The sequence below is a fragment of the Lemur catta genome, chromosome 1 (assembly GCF_020740605.2).
Source record: "Lemur catta isolate mLemCat1 chromosome 1, mLemCat1.pri, whole genome shotgun sequence".
Taxonomy (NCBI): Eukaryota; Metazoa; Chordata; class Mammalia; order Primates; family Lemuridae; genus Lemur; species Lemur catta.
In genome coordinates, this window is record NC_059128.1 from 210,983,833 (window position 1) to 211,004,870 (window position 21,038).

Sequence of the window (21,038 nt, forward strand, 5' to 3'; positions counted from 1 at the left end):
CATATTGGATGAATGAAGGAATGGATGGATAAGTGAATGAATGCATGAATGAATGAACAAAAGAATTAATGAAAAGGAATGAGCCCTGAACATCCATCCACATAACCTCCAAATCACAACTTTCGGATATCCTCCAATGTTTTTTCTGGCTATATGATTAAATTTTAGCCTCTCTGTTCCCCTGTCTCACATGTTCTCTCTGGATCTTTGTTCTGAGCTTGGCTGGGACAAACTTTTGCACATCTCCATCAAAGAGTCATTTGCAATACCAAAAAGCACTGTCCACGGTCTCCCTCACATCCACTGCTTACCTGTGATCACCATCCATGTGAGTTTCCAACCGCTCACTGCACTGGGCCCTACAGGCACATGGGCAGCCCTAGTTATCGGAGGGCTGTGCCCTCTCCATCCTATATTCTTAGACAATCTGTCTGCACCGCAGGACAGAATTAGGGTTTCCCAACTTCCACCTCACCAGGTTTCAACCCTTCCTTCACCCAGGTTGCTGGGGTTTCAGCATATTCCCCTAGATTCCATTAGAGACATAGGTGAGAGAGAGAACCAAAACTTTCTATAGATCAAATGGAATTTTTGAGAAATGTGATTTCTAAGTATTACATGTTCATTGTATACAGCTTGGAAAGTATATAAAAGCATAAAATTTTAGAAAAAAGTCATCATAATTCCACCATCTCGAATCAGTCACTACTAACATTCCAGTACATTTCCTTTCAGTAATTTCTCTATAATTTTTATGTAACTGAGATCATAGGCTATATACAATTTAAAACTTGCTCTCTAAATTTAACACTTATCATAAGCCATATTTCATATTATCAAAAATTATTCAAAAACACCATTTTTAATGGCTGCATAAAATTCCTCAATCTAATGTTGGAATGATTCATAGGTGTAATCCATATGTTGGATTTCCTTTATTCCTCCAGTTCTGTCCTATTTTCTTTGTTCCCTGTACAATCCATTTGCAGAACTCAGCATTTCTTTGTGTTTTGTAAGAAAAATTGGTCCATTCCAAAGCAACAAGAGCAATGCAGACTTAAACTGAAGATTTCACAGGGAAGATGGAAGAAAGAATTTACCTTGTATATCCTGCAGCAAATAACTTTAATAAACACATCTCTTAACTATTTCTGATTTATGTTCAATTAGAAGCCCATATGTGGCTGGAGGTTTCTGCCTTCCACCCTGGCTTTTCTTTCCTTCTTCCTAGATACCACCCCACCCCATCATATTTATAAACTACTCTTATAAGAGCTCCTAGCTTCACAGACTTACATTCATCCTGTGACTAAAGAAAACAGAGTGGCCATCTAGACCCACCGAACTTTCTTCAAAGGCAATAGAGTGACAACCATTTGATACTTGAATAGGCCTTTGAAAAAAATCCATCCCTCCCACCCCAACTGACCTCACTAATCATCACCAAAATATTTCTTCCAGATACATAAAATTCTTTCCTAAGAATAAATGACTTTTTCAATTTCATTAAATTGGTATATAATAAAGTCTCCTTGATTTGTTTTCTATGGAATCAATTATTTTTTATTTAGGTCAGAATAGGAAAAACTTGTTTTATGAAGGAGATGGAAAAGTGTTCATGCGAATATGGAACCTGTATATGAGTTATGTAGATGCCCAGAAAACAGTTGTATTTACTAACTTTAATTAAGGAATATTCGATTGGAGGAGGGGGAATAGAGATCATTTACATAAAATAACTCCAGTCCCTAGATACTCAGTGAAAGAAGGAGCAGGACAGGAGAGGAAGCCTAAAACCAAAGAGTAGGGAGTGATATCTTGTCTTCTAGGAAGCCCCTCTGTCACTGTCTATGGTAGACTTGTCTGTGTAGGTCTGGAGGCTGCCTCCTCCGGGGTCCTTCCTAGAGCGCTGGGTCTAGCAGTGCACAGCAAAGTGTTGAAAGGGAAGCTACAATAACCATTTGAAGGGCTAGAATAGAACCCTGAAAGAAGGGGATGGGGCTCCATCTCGAGCAGCTGGAAGAGGTAGGGGGTGGGATGGGTGTGGTGGTGATGCCCACTTACCACCAGGAGAAGTGGGGCCTGGCATGCAGAATCCTGGCAGGAGGTCCCAGAGAAGAAATGCTCCAAGGCAGGAGATGGAAGCAAGTCCCCCTGCTCTGTGAGCTGAGCAAAACCTCTGCCTCTTCACAGCTTTTATTTGTTTGTGAACAAGAAAATGAGACAGTCTACTAGGAGTGGTGTAGCTAAAACAACAGTTTGGAGAAGCTCTCCCTCCCAGGGGGCACCTGGGTGCACAGAGTGGGAGAGGATCTGCCAGGGGGAGTGAGGGGCTGCAGAGGGCAGGAGCTGCAACTGCCCCCTTCTTGGAGTCTTAGGGGTCTGCAGAGCCTGGAGATAGCGCCCAGCTCTCTGCTGCAGCCACTGCTAGGAGGGTCCTCTCCATTATCCCAGCCTCCCAGAGTGAGGGGCTGGAGGTGAGGGTGGGGAAGGGCTTCAGATTTAGTGTACACACACACACACACACACACACACACACACAGAACAAAAACAAATAGAGAAAATGCCCAGTTAAATTTGAATTTCAGACAACAAATCATTTTTTTTAGAATAAATATGTTCAAAATATTGAATGGCAACCGTAAGATGATAATAAAACTAGTGACTGCCCAAGGTTCCCATCAATAGTAGAGAAAGGGGAAGTTAGAGAAACAGGGAATCTAGTTGTTGGAGAACCAACATGTGTGTGTGTGTGTGTGTGTGTGTGTGTGTGAGAGAGAGAGAGAGAGAGAGAGAGAGAGAGAGAGAGAGAGAGAGAGAGAGAGATTAAGCTGTCAGCACTGTCACGGATTGCAGACAGATACTAGGGAAGCTAACATGAAGATAAAAATGATTTTTAAAAACTTGGTTCCACTGTAAAAGAAAATGAATCATTTATGTGACTTGTCTACCTTTTCTGCTTCCTGAGACCCCACCATCTTTCCCCTCCCGAGGACCTTTTGTACTTGTGCCATCAGAACTGTGTTTTTGAGGCTTGCCAGTCCTCTCCAGCCTCCCCTAGCCTTGAACTCACACCTATTTTTGCAAACACTGACATCTGCCTGTCCCTGGTCAGGGTGGATCTTTGTTCCACTCTCTCCTCCCTGTTATCATGAACTAACTGTGAGACTCCTTAGAAGTTTCTTACAAAGTTCCTCTCCAGCTGCTCCCCTCCTCCCACCACGTCACCGTCTCAGCTTCCTTATGGGTTGGGATTTGGTCTAGAAAATTTATCTGTTGCCTCCTTTGTTCTCTGGGAGATAATATCATCAAAAAGGTAAATCATGAACGTGTGGGGTGCTCTGCTTTTAGCCAAGTGATGTTCCAGCAGGTCGGAAGGGCACGAGTTCCCATCTTACAGTATTCCGCACTGGGCCAGTTCTGTGGTCTGTATCAGAAGTGCCTCTTCCATTTCCTCTGTCTCACCACGTGCTACCACGTCTATTGCCATCTTGGGTTTAGCCACTTGCCCCTTTGCCTGGTGCTACTCTTGGGAGCATTGTAAATTTCCATGTAGCCCTAAATCTTCTTGGCTTCCATCTCTTCTCTGACATTTTGGTAATGAATACGTTCTTTATGAATATCTCCTATCTTTAAATGGTCCTATTTCAGCTTTGAGGCCCATATCACTGTGACCAGAGAACCATGCAAGAGCATATGGGCTGCCCTGTGGGTAACCTGTGTCACTTTGCTCACCCCCTCTGCTCTATGCAATGTGTGGGTAGACATGTTAGACATCTGTAATCAGAAATAGTGTGGCAGGCTCTCCATGCCAGCATCGTGGGTCCTTTTACTCATCTTGTTGTGGTGGATGTCTGCTGCTTTGGTCTGCCCAGTGTTCCTTTCCTTCTCCTGCTTCTGGAGATAACACCTCCCTCTTCCTCTGGAAACTGTCCCCACCCATCCCTTGTGTCCCTGCTAGGACTTTCAATTGCAACATTCCACACCATGGTGGAAGGGGAGGGTGAGTAGCTTGGGCGGTTCATGCCGTCGTCCTGTCACAGAGACATGCTCATGAGTGAGCACATGTACAAATCTGGGTTGGAGTCCTTCCCTGTGAGCACCTGTGAATCATTATTGGGGTGATACAGACTCAAACTGTGACAGCAGTGCTCCTCTCTCCTCCAGGTTGGGGTATAAGGGAGCACCGTTCTTAAAGGAGAGTAGAGCTGAGGTGCGGAGGGAGGTACAGAGACCTGGCGACATTGTTTGAGTCCCTGCATCCTGTTATGCCCAAGGCCACCCCATGCCTGGACTTGTATTTTTCTCTTTAGCTGCTCTGCATTGGGTTTGTCATTTGCAGCGAGAGGTTCCTGACCAACACGCACTCTGTGTCGACTCTTGTCCTCAGACATAGCTGATACTTAGCGAGGGCAGTACCCGCTGTGTGCGAGCACACGTGTTCTCCCCCACACTTTTCAACATTGGTCAGATCAAGCAGGCTGATCAGGCCATTGTGCACACGAAGGAGACGAGGCTGAAAGAGTGCGCAGTAGTGAGGAGCTCTGCTGGAATTGAAATGCAAATTTTTTGACTCCAAATCTGATAGTCTTTTTCAAATTTTTAAATTGTAATTCACAGAAAGAAATTTTTACATTATGGCCAATATATACATATACCTGTTGAGGTGAACCATATGAAACTGCAGATATTTGACTGTTTTGACCTAAAATATGGCAACTTCTTATAGTTTAGTCTTTATGTAAAACAGAAACAAAAATGAAATAATACTTACCCTTATTATATGTAATGCACTGAAATATTTATACTCTATCCTATTTCATCTTTTAAAATGCTAGTCACAACCCACGAAACTGATTTCATGACACACTAATGAGATTGAATCTGTGGTTTAAGAAACCATGACCAACACAAAACCATCCTGGTAACCATGGGTCTCCAGAGTTTTCATCCCACTCCCTTTAATTTCAGTTGAAATCCCTTGTGGTGAACTTTCAGACACACATGTTCTTCTCTATCATCATCGCAGCCAGAGTGCAGTCCTGAGGCCTGGGTTCTTTTCAGAGGTGTTACAGAAGGGCTGCCTCCTGGGCCACACCTGGGGTGTGGGGTGTAGTTAGCCCACCGCCAGGATCACTCCAACTAAATTCAAGAACCACAGAAGGGGATGTTGCTACTTGCAGTAATAAAAATGGTGACTCATAATAAATATTACTGTAGAGCATACCACCTTCAGCTCAAAATGAGATCCAGATTTCTCCAACCATGTCTGGGTAACTTGCGGACAGCACGTGCAAGAGTTAATTTTTGTGAAATTCACTTGCCCAAGGCCTTTTTGTTTTGGCTAAAAGGAAGGTTTATGCTAAAGATTCTGATGCGGAGAAATAAGTGAAGAATAGGGCAGATGGATATCTGTCCCCCACCTGGCCCAGGGATTGGAGTGTGAACCCTAGGGAGAGAAAGGCTACAGGAGTTGTTCCTATGTAAGGCTCTGTGGGCACCAAGTATGGGACATGGGGTAGAAGCAGAGGGAAGGATGCAGTGCTGCACTGGTACCAAGGAGGTCCTTGGGCATTGGCAGCATGGCCACAGGGGCAGCCCCAGAGCAGGAGAGGAACGAGGCATGCTCAGGAGAATGTAGATGCAGAATGAAGTGCAGAAGTTGTACCCATAGACTCAGATTCTGTGAGGTGCCTGCTGGATGTCCCCAGGGAGTGTGAAAAGTCCGTAAATGGCTCTTTATAGGTGCCAAAGCCCAGCTTGAGCTATGAGGGTAGCAGCCAGTGAAACGTGAAGAGTAGCTACTAATGGCTGGTGGCTCTAGGAAATTCTGGTTACATTAAGCAAGCACAATCACATTACAAGATGTCATGTTTGGAGAGTACATTACACAGATTGCTTTCATGTGCGTATTTTGCAAAGCCCACAACTCTACAAGGTGGGCAGGGAAGGCATAGGGTCTCTATTTTTCAGATTGTGGAGGGAGGGTGGTAGGCATTAAATAGTACGGCCAAAGTCATACAGCCAGAAAACAGCAGAGCTAGGACTCAAACCCAAGTCTTCCGACAGCTTGTTTCTGTTCTTTCTACCATGCAGGTTCCCATGGCAACCCTATTAAACTGCTCAGACACAGTTGTGAGCAGGAGGCAAAGAAAACCAGGATGGAGGTGGGTAGCTGGCAACCCCTCCACCCTCCCCTGCCCCCAAGTGCCTCATGAACCTACTTTTCTTAAGGGTCATCCTGACACCAGTGTGGAGGATGGATTGGCAGGATGGACTGGACAGGCTGGAGGCAGGAAGACCACTTAGGAGGCGGTTAAGATAGCACAGAGAGACTTGGTATGGGATGGAGGTGATGGTGGTGGTGACAGGTAAGAAGAGGAAGAAGGGGATTTATCAAGGTGTGAGGGAATACTGAGGAGGTTCTTTGGGATTTTATGATTGGTGGAGAGAAGAAAGAGAGATGAATAAATGACCACCTTTAGGCTCCTACTGTTGGGACTGGGTAGATGGCAGTACTACCCACAGTGACAAAGAGCAGGCTTTGGAGATGTGGACTGAGTTTAGCTTTGGACAGGGTGAGTTTGAAGGGCCTGGGAGATACGTGGGGGGAGAAGTCCAGTAGACTGCTGTGAGTCTGAAGCATGGAGAGAGGGCTGGAGACTTCCCCAGAGCACGTCACAATGCAGAAGAATACTGAGAGAGGGAAAAAAAAATTCTCACAAAGAGTGTGTTCAGTGAGAAGAATGGTGGGCTAACACTATTTCTATTTCCTCTCAGCAACTTTCTTTCAAAAAATAAACTATTTCAATAACAGGGTATTTAATTAATGCTCTAATAACTTGAGAAAATTAATGAGCTTATGATTTTCCCTTGCAAAAACTTGCTTCAGGTTCTCTAAACTTTTAATTATGTTATTATTTTCCACAAACTTAATTTATTTCTGTTAGTTATGCACTGCATGGTTCGGTGCCTGTTGTTTGTAAAGGTCGGCATTTCATTCACTAGGTGGCCACTGAAGCCCGGCAGTGATGACTGGGCTGCAGAAATGAAGCTGGGCTGGGCCTCCTGTTCTTTCTAACTACTTAATTTACTTCTTTTTTCATTTATTTTCGAATATATGATATGGTCACATGGTTTATAAATTAATGTATGTAAATATATATAGCAAAAAGTCCCTCCCCTATCTCTAGCCCTCATCCACACAATCCCTGTTCCAGGCAATCCTTGTCATCAATTTCTTGTATTGTCTTCCAGAATGTCTCTTTTTTTTTTTCAGAATATCACTAACGTACATGAGCATATTTAAAAATACATTCTATCCCCCTGCCCCGTTTTTACCCAGAATATTTCAGAGTATACTTATAATTCTGACCTAGTTGTTTTCACCTAATGTATCTTGAATATTTTTCCATATCAGAAAACAGAGAGATTCATCATTTTCTTTAAATCACAATTTATTTAGCTAGTCCTCTATTGAGGGACATTGGGGTTATTTCCATATATTTGCTATTACAAACATCAATGCCATAAATAACCTTGTGCATATGCTATTTTACACTTGTGTAAATTTATCCGTAAGGTGCATTCCTAGATGTGGAATTGCTGGCTTGCATATTTTATCTTGGTAGATATTGCCCCCTGGTCCTCCATAGTTGTTATACCAACTCCCCGTTCCTACCATCAGTGTGAGAGAGTAACTCTTACTCTGTGGACTTACCTACAGTAATGTCAAACTGATTATGTGAAAAATGGTATCTCATGGTAGTTTTAATTCGCATTTCACTTCATTTGAGTAAATTTGAGCATATTTTTTTCTTTTATGTAAGCTATTTGTCAATAATTGCTATAGTCTGAATGTTTGTGTCTCCCCAAAATTGACATGTTGAAACTTAATCACCAGTGTGCTAGTAGTAGGAGGTGGGGCCTTTGGAGGGTGATTAAGTCATGAGAGTGGGACCCTTATGAATGGGATTAGTGCCTTTGTAAAAGGGACCCCAGAGAAATCCCTCACCCTTCTACCATGTGAAGACACAAAAAGGTGACATCTATAAACCCGTAAGAGGCCCTTACCAGACACCAAATCTGCCAGTGCCTTATCTTGGACTTCTCAGCTTCTAGAACTGTGAGAAATAAATTTAAATAAATTTCTGTTGCTTATAAGCTACCCAATCTATGGTACTTTGTTATAGCAGTCCAAGTAGACTATGACAATAACCTTCCTTTATTTTCTGTTGAATTCTTGGTCTTTCTTACTGATTTCCAGAAGTATTAGAGCTTTGTCTAGGATGACTAGAAAATAAACAGAGCTTATTGTCTTATATGAAAAAAGCAAGGTGGAGAAAATTATGTATCATATATTATCACTGAAGAATAGCATGTGAACTTTATTAGTTTGAAACTAATGAAATTACCCATATTTAACTATTTTTGACTTACAAAATGGCAATATCATAAGGTTCAATTCAATATAGTAGTAGTCTTAAGTTTGAATTAAAGTATTGGTGTGAATTCATGATCCATTTTATCACAATAAAAGTGTATATTTCCTAGTCCACTGAAAAAGACTAGAAACAATGACCAACCAGTAGCAATGAGCATCCTTAATGCCCAGATTGTGAATCCTAATTTCTGTTTCCCATGAAAAGAAACAAGGTCTCCTTGGAGAAATGACTGATTACAGGTGTACAGAAGCAAATATATAAGATAGGCCTAGAATATCTTATATAGAGAACAACAAAGCTATTAAAGACTACTGAGGTTATGTCAAAAGGACCCAGAAGCCAAACTGAAGGCTCTCCCACTGACAAAAGGTGGAACCAGTTTGAGCCTTAGCTCTGCAGTCAACAAGCTGGAGACCCAGGAGGGCCCGTGGCGCAGGTCCAGTCTGAGTCTGAAGGCCCAAGAACCAGGGGGAACCAACGGCATAAGTCCCAGTCCAAGAGAAGACCTACATCCTAGCTGACATAGCAGGCAGGCAGGAAGCAAAAAGGGGTGAATTCCTCCCTCCTCTGCCTTTTTGTTCCATGCAGGCCCTCAGTGGTTGGAGAGTATCCAACCACACCAAGGAGGGCAATATACTGAGTCCACAGATTCAAACGCTAATCTCATCCAGAAACGCCCTCACAGGCACACCAGAAACAATGTTTTTAATCTGGGAATCCTATGGTGCCCTTACATTGACATAGAAAATTAACCATCACAAACCATGCTGTCCATCACTGCTGAGGCAGCCAGAATAACACAGTGGTTAAGGGTTTGGGCTCTGGGGTTAGGTGGATATGGACTTGGGGTTACCCCCGGCTGTGTGACTTTGGATAAGACACTTAACCTGTCTGGGCCTTAGTTTCTAATTGTAAAATGAGGATAATACAACTTTATACGATTCCTGTGAGCACTAAGTGAGATATCGTAAGTAAAGTAAGTAGTTAACAGATGTTAACTATTACCATTATTGGATGACCTTGGGTCAGAGGGTAGCTCAGGGAAATAAATACCAGCTGCTTGAGCAAACACAGAGTTCTGCCCACAGCCCTTTCGCAAGTGGAGACTCTCCCTCTCCCACTCCATCACTAAGCTACTAGATAAAATGGTAAAAGGCCCTTAAATCATGGCCATTCTGGTCCCAGGTGCATGAACTCTAAGGCCCTTGGTTCCCTTTTGGCCAGCTCTGGGGTGGCATCTATCTTGTGTTGCAGCACCTGAGTAAGGGAGGACTTCCCAGCCGCCACTGGAAAAAGTGAAATAAAAGTCCTCCCTGCCACCCAGCTCAAGAGCAGATCTCATCTGAGACAGAACTGAGGAAGGGCTGAGTTGGGATCAGTGTGTTTCCAAAGAAAAGCAGCTCCCTCCAAGTAAATGGGCCGGTTCCCCAACTACTGCACTGTGGTAGATGGTGTCAAGAAAAGCAAACTTGTCCCCCTGCCGCTTGCTGGGAACGTAGGCCCCTCTGCCTCTCTGACTTAGTCAAAAGCAGATAACTGGATCTCCCACATTCAAAATGCAGCCATCCTCCCAAAATTCTGTGAACCTGTTCAGGGATAGTTGTATATGTGTGTGTTTACATGCATGTCTAGATGTTATTCCTGAAAATGGTAACTATAATTATGTCTGGGTGGTGGGGTTTGGGATGATTTTCACTCTCTTCAAATGCACATAAATTATTTTATATTTGGAGCAAAAATCCACTTCTATTTCAGAAAAGAAAAATAAACGGTCTTTGTACCCCAAGAAATATTGTCCCTTTTGGCTAAATACTCAGCATTTCTGAGTGCTTTATCTGTTGTCGCTCATACCTGATGAGCAAGATCTGATTCTCAGAAACATCTAACTCCATCAACTTCTAACTAGAAACTGGGAAACCAGGACTTCATCGTTCTGGGCTCTTTCTGGGGATGGGACTCCCAGATATCAGGTCTCTCCATGGTCCATTTTGTGGGGACCCTGTGTTGTGCCTGAGCACCCCAACACCAAATCTCATTCTCACCAATGTTGGGCCTCCCTGAACTACATTTCACCTCTCCTCGGTCTGGTCCTTGGCCTGGATTTCAATCTCAGTTGTTTACGTTTGTTCTTTCCCCCAATTTTCATGGTGACCCACCTCAGAACCAAAGTAGCTTCTTCTGCTTGAATTAAAGGCGTCTGTGACTTTCTGCGTTTGTATCTGAGAGCAAGGGTCCCCAATCACGCAACATCTCACATGATGCTAGTTCTGAGGTTAACCAGGATTCTTAGGCTAGTGAATAATGAATGATTCTTCATAACAACATGTGACCTGGACACAACCTGATTAATTTGCTAAAAGCTGTTTCGTCCTGGTGTGTCTGAAGCCCGGAGAGGCAGGACAGTGGTCCCAACTGCAGAGTGTAACAGACACTGAGCACAAGGCCAGGACAGAGGGCCTGCTCTCTATAAAAACACCACTAACTGCTCTCCATAAAAAGAGTGAGAAGGACCAGGAGCCTGTGCCGTACGCCAGGGGATTACTCTGTGAAAAAACACAAGGTTGGCTGCCCACCAAGACACAAGGTTCCCAGATAGAGCCTGAGTCCAGGAGGGAGAGGAGATCTAGCCAAAAATAGCTGTGACGTCCCAACGTTGATTTTCTTCTTTCCCTTTTTTTTTCTTCAGTGAGTTCACCTAAAATAGCCTGGCAATAGATTTTTTGCCCTTTAAGTGGAAAAAGAAAACAGCTAGACAGGTCAGGAGCTGAAGCTAAGCTTCTAAGGAGCCTGAGGTTTCTGCCCAACAGATAAGGTGTCACTCTGGGGTGATGGCTGTGTCTACTCCTAGGTGAAGGCTGCCTCCCCGAAGAGAAGGGCCAAGGCCTGGGGTTTTTCAGGGAACAGCACGAGCTCCCCTGGCCCAGTGGACACATTCAGGAGGTGACCAGAGGCTGGACAGGCCTCCAGCTTGACAGAAGGTACCAGGCTTTGCATCCAGCCCTGAGCCTGGTGTTTCAGAAAATCTAAGGATGGTGTAGAGCGTCTGGGAAGCAGCATCCCAGGCTCTCTTATTCAGCCCGTAAGCCCAGCAGGTCAGAGTCAGGATGTCCCATTATTACCAGAAGAAAGAGCCCTGCCACAGGGAAGTTGGGTTTACCTGGAGATAGGGTCAGGTGAGGGAGGGCCCCCACAAGAATTCCCTCCTCTGAGAGGGTTGCCAATTTTCCACCCTTGCCTCAGAAGGAAAATGGACGTCTCCTTCCTCCCTGCCTCCCTGCCTCTGGCCTCCTGCGGTCCTCACCTGCCCGGATTCAGAGCCCTCCTGGATGGAGTTCCACTGAGACAGGGCCACTACCCGGAGACTCCTTTGACAGACAATCCTGAGTCAGGGCTCCGTGCAGGAGGAGAAAGAGGCAATGCTGTTCCCTTAGCATCAAAACAATCACAACAACAACTTGAGGCTGTGTAATTATAATCCCTTAAACACAAACAATGTTTTATATTTTCCATGTTGTCATCTACACTATCTATTTTATTTCTTTAAGAACTGCAAAGGAGGTGAGGCGGAGGAGTCATTCATTCATTCATTGAGCAAACATCACTACCTCTATTTTGCAACAGAATAAAGAAGCTGTGACTTGTTGCTCAAAACTATACAGTCAACAAATTTTAGAAAGAAAAGTCAAATCCAGGTTCTCTCTCCAGTACAGGGCTCCTTCACTACCCTGCGAAAGTTTTAAGGGGGGCCCATACTACAGAGGGGGTGTCAGTGCAGACGGGGAGAAGAAACATGGCTATGTTTGAACGTAGAGTGTGCCCTACTGCCAGCATTCAAGTGCTGCCACCTGCCAGTGTGTGGACTCAGGCAGGAACCTCACCCCTGTGATAGAGTCACTTCACACGATGGCCAGGATCAAGTTAGATAATATATGTTAAGCCTGCAGTACAATGGCTGGCATAGAATAAACACTCAGTAATTGTAGGTATTTTATTACTATTATTTTCATAATATTCATGGTCCAGAGCCAAACATTAATCTGGCAGACTAAGAAGCCTGGTTTTGCCAAAATACTGAGAATGGATTTGTCTCCAAGGTTGATACTTAAAGTTAGAAAAGAGATGTGCACTTTCCAAGGCACTGTGTGACCGTCCCTGCAGAATGGAATCTGTGTTCTGCATGATACGGGCTTCTCTCCCTTCGACAGATGGATCAAAAGGGGCCTGTGAGCTTGGCAGCTGAGGGCTTTCTAGGACCAGACAGGGCAAGTCCTTCCCCTGCCCCACATTGATGGTGCTGGGAGTGAGCAGGGCTGGCATTTGCTCTCTCTACCCCTCTCCCTCTCCTTAGCCTATGCCAAGCGGCCCTCCTTTCTTGCGTCACAGATGTTTTCCTGGGACGTGTTAATGTAGCCTCTCCCCGAGGATGAAATGCAGATGCCAACACATTATCTCTCCCCTGGCTGTTGGCAGCACCAGTCTAATCCCAGAGAGACACCCCCACAGCCCAGTGTTGTGGGGGCCACATCCTGCAGCTGCTCCCTGACACTTTACCCGCACAGATCGCCCTGCTGTGCCCCTTCCTCAGCTCCCAGCCTTTGCCTTCTCTGGCCTCAGCTGTCCCCTAGCTCTCCCCTGGCTCCTGGTCTTTGCACTTTCCCAGTGCCCAAGGTTCCTACCCCAGGTGGGCCTTGCGGACCCCCTCTTCCTCCATGACCTCCCAGCAAACTTGCCCTCCCCTGTCGGAGTTCTTTCCTTCTGTCCTGTCTGCCCCGTCCCCCGTCACCTGTCCTTTCCCCCCCACCAGCTGCAGCTCCCCTGCTCCCCCTCTTTGTAATCGCTGCCTGCTCACTCTGGAGGCGTCACTTTCTTTCTGGGTCCAGGATCCTTCCTAATGTTCATACACATATTTCCCCATTATTCAAGAGTTTCCTTTTCAGTATTTAAAAAGTTTAAAATGTATAAGTGTGAGTGCATCAATTTAAAGGTAAATATTACAAAAATAATGGTGTAGGGGACAGGCAGATATTTCAGGAATTGAGAAGATGGTACAAGGATGGAAGCTTAGGGAACAGTGAAGTAACACACACGACTGGGTACCAGTCAAGTCTGCCAGACCCGAGTGCTGGGCTGTCTCTTGAAGGTGGATTCTCATGCCACCCGTCAGATCATCTATCCACGAGCTGATTTTAGGGTGAACACTCAGAGGGCCCTTGTATATGCTTTATTTCCGTCCCTTGAGAGAAGCCTCACACTGGACCCAGGTATCAACAAATATGCCTTCTCTACCTGTGTAGACAGTTACTCACTAAGAGTAGGTTTATTTCCAAAGTTAGCTTGTACTTAAACCGGAGCTCATTTTCCCATAGAAACACTTACATGCATTGCAGTTAAATTTGAAAACAGTACATAGAATGCTGTGTCATTCATAAAGTAGTTGCCAAGAATCCTAACGGTAGACTAAGGCCCCTGGCCCTATGGATGCTGCCTGTGGATTCTGACTGCCACCCCCAGCTTGTTGGCAGGACACACGGAACTAAATCTCAGAGGTGGCATCACAGAAGTGTTTGTCCAGGTATCTGATCTGTGCGTGAGCCACGTGCCTCAGGACCATGGGCAAGGCTTATCGAAAATGGAGATGTCTGGACTCCACATGCAACTCAATCAGTTAGAACCTGGGGAAAGAGCACCTCAGGAATGTGTGGTGTAACAAGTCATATGATCACACCTAACTACAAGGTAATTTTTATGCATCCTAGAATTTAAAGCCCCCAGAGTTGTTGGGTGGTGGGCATGAAAGTGTTTCAATGAACACTGTGACCAGGCTGCCAGGGGCTCTGCTATGTTTAACATGTGGCCCCGAGGTTGCTCTGGGAAAGAGGTATCCAGCCAGTGGATGTGGAAAGGGTGCACGTGGGAGGTTTTTGTGAGCCAGGCTGGGAGTAACTCTTACCACTTCCACTAACATTCTATTAATAATTTTCTATTAGCGAGAACACAGTCATATGATCACACCTAACTACAAGGAAGGCTGAGAAATATTCTTTAGTTTTGTGTACAGGTAAAAGAGGAAATAGTCTGGTGAATAGCAATTTGGCCCTGAACTAACATAGACTGTTAGTTTACAGTTGGGAGAGAAATCTGAGGAGGCTTCTTGGAGGAGGCAGCCTTGGCATGAGACAGTCTGGCACGCTGGCTCAGAACAGCAGCTTTCCAGTCAGATAGAGCTGGGTTTTGCTAGCTGTATGGCTGCGAATAAATTACTTAACCTTTCAGAGCCTTGTTTTTGTCATCTATAAAATGAATATCAGTAAGAGTACCCCTCTTATAGCATTGTTGTGAGAATTACTGTATGTAATGAGGTAAAGTAGAGTCACATAGACGCTCTGGCTCATGGTAGGTTCTCAGTAAATGTTAGGTAAATGTGAATTCAAGTTAGGTGGACAAAGAAGAGAGAAAGGTGGGTTCTAGACAAAGAGAATAGCAAGGAGGGAAGGAGGGCTGAAACATCATGGCCCACCCAGAGAAACAACAGGGACTCGGAAAGAGAATGAGGAGTGGTTCTGGAAGCTGTTGAGGAAGAGGGCCAGGCGGTGTGGATGGGGTGGGGCAAAGGCTCTGGCGTTCAGCTGACACCCACATCTGTGTTCTGCTTCTAGGGAGCAGCTATGGGCTGGTGGCCCACATTTTCCTGGTGTTAGAAGAGGATTGTACCATGCACCTGGGAGACTCCTGGCCTCTGCACACCCTCACGTCCATGTGGCACCAAAACAGCAGCCCTCCTGGACTTCCTGGGCCCAAGGGACCAAGAGGGCCTGGACAGTGAGCATCTCAGAAGGAATCACTATGGCTTGAAGGCCAGGGAGGCCTCTCAGAACCTTCGCTCTGCTTTAGAATCCAGAGGCCTTTGCTGTCTTCCCTAGAGGTAGAAATCATAGAACAAGGGAAGAGCTCCAATAGAATCAAGTCTTCAAGCCAGATTTAATTTAATAGAAAAGTCCCAATTGTATGGACTAAGCTTCATACTCTATACATATGTATAGAAAAATACTAGACACCTGTATTAATCATGTCTATTACTTTCTGTATTCTGGATGCTTCATCATCTGGGGCCTTGTTGACCCTGCAGGGACTGCCCCTCCCAGGATTAAGTCCATTCCTAGAGAAGGCAAACAACTTGTCCATGGGCATGCCTTACAAATGCAGACCAACCAAGCCAAAGCCCACCCCAACCACCTCCTCTATAGGCTGTCACGCGCTGCATCACCATCCACCTGCCCTAATCACCCCAGGGCCAGGTACCAGGCAACTAGAAACAGCCCCCGTGCACCTGAGCCACTGGCATTATTTAAACTAGTCAATCCTAAACCTGTTTACCCTGCCTCATCTGTCCCTTCCTGGGAAACCACAACAAAGGTTCTTGCCCGGGGTTCCCTCTCCCTCTGTCTCCTGACAGTTATCCACGTGCCCCCCACATGGCGTGCTCCCCTTTTGGGGAACTGTGAGTAACAAACTACCTTTCTAATGGCGATCATCTCCTGGTCTGTTTGCCTTACTGTACCTCACATGTTCTCTTAACACACTATATTTTTAAACAATACCATTTATTGTTTATTTACTCTATTCCAGGCAGGAGAACAACCAATTTGGATATATTGTCTCATTCCACCCTAACATTAGCCCTGTTTTACAGATGAAGAAACAGAGGCCTAGAGAAGTTAGGTCACCTGCAAGTGGCATAGGCGGGTGTCAACCCAAGTCTGTCTAATTCCAAAAGCTCTGAAATCCCATGCTTTTAAGCACTATACTGTATCATCATATGTCGAGTGCCCAACAGGTGCCAAAATACAGCGTAATACACAAGCAGCCAAGGCCATCCCCAGGGGCTTTGGACCTGAGGAAAATACTTTCCCTACCGCAGCCCCTGGAGATGGCCTTGGCTGCCTCCTCCCCTCTGTGCTCTCTGCCTTGCATCCTCTTGGGCTATGGGCCAAAAGACCCCAGAAACACATCCGTATCCCTCAGGGCAAATGAGGAATTACAAATGAACCACATTTATTCATCTGTGAACTCCAGGCATCTGGGATAGTACCCAGCAATATTTTACATGGTATACAGCACCTAATAGGCATTCAAAAATAGTACAGGATAGATGGCGGGATACTGCACTCCCAGGCAGGAGGTGTCCTCAGGGAGAACTGGAGCAGGGGGGACTGCCGCGTGAGATCGCTAATTTAGAGCATATCAGTGTGACATTACATTTCTTTTGAAATGCTGCTCAAAATCCACTTCCTCCAGGAGGAATGCCAAGTGTCGTTCCAGAACAGGACACGTTGTACTTCACAGAGACGGGAAGCTAGAGGGTGGAAATGCCATCATTAATCCACGGAGCAGCAGGGGGTGGGGGCGCTTGCTCCAACAGGCATGGCTGGAAAAACAAACAGCCCTGGATTGTGCGCCTCCCCTGTGCCCCTGCCCAGGCTGCAGAGGTCTGAGAACGCAGCAGAAAAGGTTCCAGTTCATTTACAAGCCTCCGCTATTTTTAGTTCATTGATCCCTGGGAGGCCTTGCAGAGCTCGCTGTTTGAGGCGAGAGCTGGGGAAAGCTGTAGAATTCTTTTCATAGAACAGGTACTCCGCTCACGGTGCACCATCGGGGCCTCCGGAGGCCTATCCGCTTTTCTTGGGGGCAGGAAGAAGAGAATCAGAGTCGGGGGAGGGAGAGGATTGAAATGAGGAAAGGAACAAGGCGTGAGGCAGTGAAGCCCTCGTGCCGGTGGCCAGATTGGGTCGGAAAGAACGACCTTTTGAATGCAAGTCAGGAAATGCGCATAGCTGCTGCAGCAGGGCCAGGTGCATGCCTGGCTTGCACCTTCGCAGCCCCCCTTGGCCCCAGGGAACAGTGGGTGAGGGCACCTGCTGCTGCTCTGGAGAGCCAGAAGGGTGACCACCTAGAAGCCTGCTGGTCCTTCTTCCTTACCCTGGGCCCGGTTCATTTCTTATCAACCCCTCCCAAAAGCGGTAAGGGAAAAGGAAAGGGAAGCTCAAATTAAAGCTTTCTTATCTTCTCTAATTTAAAGATGAATCTAAATGGTGAAAGAGATGAAACCATTGCCCAAAAAGAGATCACCTGTGGATTTTATGAATTATTGATGGATTCAATTATTCCTACCCTGTCTGTTTCTGACTGACATAGATAATCAAAAACTGGCTCTTTTTTTCCCTTATTACCAATACAGCCCTTGAAGTAAGAAAAATTATTATCTGGCTTTTCTCCCTCTAAATGTGGGGTGCTTAATTTAAGACATTTTGCTAAAATGCCTTTGTCCCAATGATTTCTAAGCAAAAAGGTGAGTCACGGTAGTAACTCAATATGTGTTGAGTAGATTTGTGTTACCAAGAAGTTGAGGGTAAATTGAATTTGGGGGATTTTTGTAAATCGAATTATATTTTAAGTGTCCTGAACAGTTTAACAGTTACAGATTCACTCCTTAAGTGAATCCTAGGGAGAAACCTCCTCTTACCTGAATCACTCAGGAGCATTCAATGCAGTTGACCCTGGTGTCCTTCTTGAAACGGGTGTGTCGCCTTGACCTTGACCTGGCTTGCCTTCTCAGTCTCTGGCTGTGCCTTCGCAGCCTCCTCTGCTGTCCTCCCTGCCTCTACCAGATCTCGGTGTACTTGAGGGACCCACGTCTCTACCTGTGGTCCTCCTGCCTTCAATTCCTTCTTCCTGGGTAAATCTGAAGGATGCCCATCCTTGCTCGCTGGGGACCCCCAGATTTCTGTCTCTAGCTGGATCTTGCCCTGAGTCCTAGATGCGCAGATACCACTGCCTGCTGGACATTCCCAGCTGCATGTCTGAGAGGCATCTCAAACTTAACAGGGGCCAGAGTGATATATTGTGTCTCATCCTTCAAAATATACCTCTCTACTAGTGTCCCCATCTCAGTATATGTAGCATCATTGGCCAAGTTGCTAAAGCCAAAAACCCAGAAATCACCCTTGATTTCTCTCTTTCCTTCATCTCCCACATCCAATTCCTTTGTCATTGTGTTGGTTCTAATCCAGTACATAATCAGTACCTGGTCACTTCTCAACACCTTTGCTGCTCCGATGTTGCACCACTGGCATCTCTCACTGGGCTCTTTTGACAGCCTCCTTCCCAGGCCCTGCTTCCATTCTCACCTCCCAGCCTGTCCTCCGTAGAACAGAGCAATCCTTTCCAAGTGCAGATCAGTTCCTAGCACTCCTCTGTTTCAAACCCTCACTGAGAATAAAGTCATGTTCCTCATGTAGGCCTTCAGAACTCTAAATCAAGATTGTCCTCCCCACCAATCTCCATGTGGCTGCTTCCTCATCACTTAGGTCTCGGCTCAAAGCCACTTTCTCAGAGTTACTATTCTAGCTAAAGCATCCTATGCCAGTTGTCCTCCACCAGAGTGTCCTCCTTTGTCTTCTTCATAGTATCTACCACCAAGGAGGAATATATTCATGCCTATGTATCTATATCTGTGTCTCTATCTATATATCAAAACCTATGGCTGCAAGTATGAAAGCATGAGTTAGTTATCTGTCTTCCCTACTAAAAGGAAAGGAGCTTGAGAGGGGAGACTGATTTATGCACCTCTATGTACCCAACACCTAGTTTATTATACTCGGCACATAGTAGATATCCAATAAATATTTGTTGACTAACTGAATCTTTGCAAAGAAAATTATTCTATATGGTATAACCAATCACACCTTACTTTGTTATGTAAGTTCAGATATTCATATATCAAATTTTCTTTATGTGGTTTGTGCCTATATACTTCACCGCTGCCCAAAATATTTTCAAAAGCTATGTGTTGTTATTTTTGTTGTTTTTTGATTAATATTTACCTTTAATTGAGTGCTCAGCACTGGCTAAATGCTTCACATACATTATCCCATTTCAATACAAGTATATGGGACATTATATTACCCCATTTTAATTCTTAAGCAACCCTGTGAGGGAAGTGTTGCTGTCTCCATTTGTAGGTAAGGAAACTGGGGCATGGAGTTGCTAAGTAACTTGCCCTGGATCACACAGCTAGAAATTTACAGAGACAGAATTTTAGCCTGTGGCTGTGTGACTCCAAGTCCCATGCTTTTCCCCCACAGGCAACAAACATTAATGCACTGGTGGATTAGCTTATACCATCCTGTCAGGCTGTAGGAGAAGTCAGACATCTCTACGTCATTCGCCAAGGGCCCGGGGTGTTCCTGTTATCTGCAGATGCCTTCTCAACCAGCGTTGACAGAGTAGACAGTTTTGAGAAACCCAAAACATCTCTCCACCCTGATATTTCTGCCATTAGTGACTAATTTGGGGCGTGTGAAGATTATCTACTCTTAATGTTTTCTTGGAAAAGGCAAATGGCCTTGGAAACGGTAGCACTCTATCAGAGGCGAGCTGACAGCTGTCTGAGTGTGGAGACCTGGGTAGGAGGACCCAGACAGGGCAGAAAAGAAAGAGGTGTTGAAGAGCTGAAGGCAACACTTGTCCATTTTGTCCATTTACTGACATTTACGACAAAGAGGGATGTTCTCCCTCTAATTAGGTAAATAAAAGCAAGTTATAACATAGTGTGTACAGTACTGAAAGGGCCTTGCAAAAATAACAAGAAATACTTAATCCTACAGTTTCCTAGTAACAGTTAAAGATCAACCCTGTGAGTTCTCCCACTAACAGGTACCCCACGGGAGTTCTGTTTTGCACAGCTTCTGAAAAGAGCTGAATGGATGGAAGAGGGATGTAAATCTTTCCTCTTAAAATTGTTTTTTGAGAATCTGCTTTTACAGAGTTCCTGAGTAAACAGCAAGAGAACAAGCTACAGCCTCAACCATATCTCGAGGGCAGAGTCACATCTCCTGCGATGATCCGGATAATCTCTTCTCCAAGGAGAGGCCGGGAAACCAACTCTTGGACTTTGACATCCTGCCGCTGCTTTTATTATCACCTGACAGTCCTCACTATTTTTTTTCTCTTTGCCCCCCTTAAAATCAGCAAGCCACCTCGCCTCAGTGCTGGCACCTCCCTTCTCTTTATTTGGGATGCCCTGCCGTCTCACTGCTCTCTTCTCCCCCCTTCCCCCTCTTTCACTCTCACTCTCTCTCTCTCCTCTAAGATAAAGTAAACTTTTTACTTTTATATATCTTAGTCTCTGCATGAGAAATCTTTCTCCACCTGCTCTGTGAGCACCTAGTGAGCTTTCCACCCTAACAGCACAATCCATTTTTTCATATACACAGGAAGATCAGAAGACTCTATACCTATTAACAATGCTTAAGTCTGAGTAGTAGAGTTATGAATGATTTTTATGATCTAGTTTTGTTTCTATATATTTTCTAGATCTCCTTCCATGAACACATATTAAATTTTTAGTAATATTAATACAAAGCAATAAAGATTATTCTAAACTTTTATCCTTCTTGTCCACTGGAAAGGACATCTCTCCCAGTGGCCCTTCCTTTCCCTCACCACTGGACTGTCCTGATGGCCACTAAAGGGTCTTCAAAGCCCTTTTGGCTCCATGGTGTTTTGCACACACCTGCCAGGTTAAAATGTAGCTCA